The sequence below is a fragment of the Gekko japonicus genome, unplaced genomic scaffold (assembly GCF_001447785.1).
Source record: "Gekko japonicus isolate JY-2015 unplaced genomic scaffold, Gekko_japonicus_V1.1 scaffold1579, whole genome shotgun sequence".
Classification (NCBI taxonomy): domain Eukaryota; kingdom Metazoa; phylum Chordata; class Lepidosauria; order Squamata; family Gekkonidae; genus Gekko; species Gekko japonicus.
In genome coordinates this window covers 362,815-365,000 of record NW_015161443.1, presented here as the reverse complement: position 1 = coordinate 365,000, position 2,186 = coordinate 362,815, and positions in this window count along the sequence as shown.

Genomic DNA, 2,186 nt, shown 5'->3' with positions numbered 1-2,186 from the left:
TTGTCTCTGTCTTTTGTGTGTGTGCTTATTTATTGTATCTCACATTTCTTGTGAAACTGCCCTTTGCCATCTGCTCATTGGCAAGAGCATCAAATGAATGGTGATCGTACAAGACATGTTGTTGGCAGCATCTGGCTGGGCAGAGTAGGAGACAGAATGCTGACTTTGGTGAGCCCCTACCAGCAAGGCTCGTTCTTATAATCTGATGACTCTTTTGAGGTGATTTGTTCATGTCCATCCTGTGAGAATGCACATAATCCAACCTAGCAACTATTTCTGTAACTAGAAAGGAAAGTGGTAGATAAATTAGAATGGATATTTACTTCAGAGAACTGTTGAATATTTAAGAACAAGGCAAAGCACAACATCATGTAGGAGATAAGATTGTTGGAAGAAACAGTTATCAACAGCGGTCATTTCGGGGGGGGATCGCGGGGGATCGCAGTTCCCCCGGGTTGCTTCCTCCCTGCCTCTCCCCACCCCTGCCTGCCTGGGGCCAGGGAGGGCCTGCGTGGGGCTTCATTGCCCTCCCGCCGGCCTTGCAGGTCCACCGCCGGGCCCCTCATGGGTCTCGGCAGTGGAGCTGCATGGCCGGCGCCAGTGGCCGGGACCGTTGGGGGTGGGGAGTGTGGCCTTATGAACAACTTCCGGTGATGTCAGGGGGTGTGGCATATGCTAATGAGTTATGCTAATGAGTTCCCCTAGCTCTTTTTCTACGAAACGACCCCTGGTTATCAAGCAAAGCAAACAGTTGTGTCACATGCTTTTTTCCACCCCACTGTGGCTTTATCCTTCAGTGATATCTAGTTCCTTCAATGATACAAGCCACTACAACTTCACTAAACTCAATTTGAGCTGAACTAGGCTGCCTCATGACAGACCCATCTCTCTAAATGCTGACCTGCCACCTAAAATGGGAATCAAACATTGGAGGCCTAATTTTAAAAGCAAAAAAGGAGTGCAGGTTAGAATGTCCGGGCCTTCTGACACACTTCCGGTGATGTCAGGGGGTGTGGCCTTCTGTCACTTCCGGTGATGTCAGGGGGCGTGGCATATGCAAATAAGTTATGCTAATGAGTTATGCTAATGAGCTCCGGCAGCTCTTTTTCTACAACAAGACCCCTGATCATGGCACAAGCATCATTTCTCTGGGCCATCCTATCTCATATATACAGTCTCATGAATCATGAAAGAGAACTGTTCTGAAATATCATAAAGAGGCCTGTAGTGCTTTTGACGTTTGAGGGGTTAGAAAAGGATATCTCAATTTTTACTGCTTTTCTTATAACTAGGTGTCTGCTGGTTTTGGATTCATTCTCTCTCTAATTCATTTTTTTCTTGTTTTAGTTTGTCCTCTTTAACCCTAGCTCTAATCTTTAATTCTTCAAGTTTTATTTCTTGTTCCATTTCTAAAGCTTTCATTCTATTTTGTTCTTTCAATATTTCTACATACATACAGTCTTTTAATGTTACCCCAGAAGGTTTAGAGCCCCTACATTACCCGTCTCCTTAACTATAAATTCTGTCAGTATCCTTCTCAACTCATCCACAGATTTTCCCTCATAAGGCATATTGAGTTCCTAAGTAGCAGTGTTAGTCTGTCTGTAGCAGTAGAAAAGAACAAGACTAACAAAAATTTGTGATTCGTATCCGCAGGGGTCATTTTGTAGAAAAAGAGGTGCAGGAGCTAATTAGCATAACTCATTAGCATAACTTATTTCCATATGCCACGCCCCCTGACATCACCAGAAGTGTGTCAGAAGGAAACACCCACCACTTAGGCTCCACTGGACTGTTTTGGATTGCTAGCTATGGGGGGGGGGTGCAGATCTGTCCTCGCAGAGGAGGGAGAGCTTGTAGCTGAATAAAACTTGGTCTTAAAGGTGCCACTGGACTGTGTTGGGCCGGGGTGCTCTGCAACTTACCTGGCTGCTTTTTGCTCTGACTGAGGGCTGCTGGGAGCAGGGGGTGGAGCTTGTTGCATGTGCCTACCCCCTGGGCTCTTTACTGCCAGAGCTCCGCTCCTGTGTGCTCCTGCAGGAAATGACCCCTGCGTATCTGAAGAAGTAAACAGTGACTCATGAATGATCACAGGTAAAGGTTCCCTTGCTCAAAAGCCAGTCGAGTCTGACTCTAGGGTTGCGGTGCTCATCTCCGTTTCAAAGCCGAAGAGCCAGCGCTGTCAG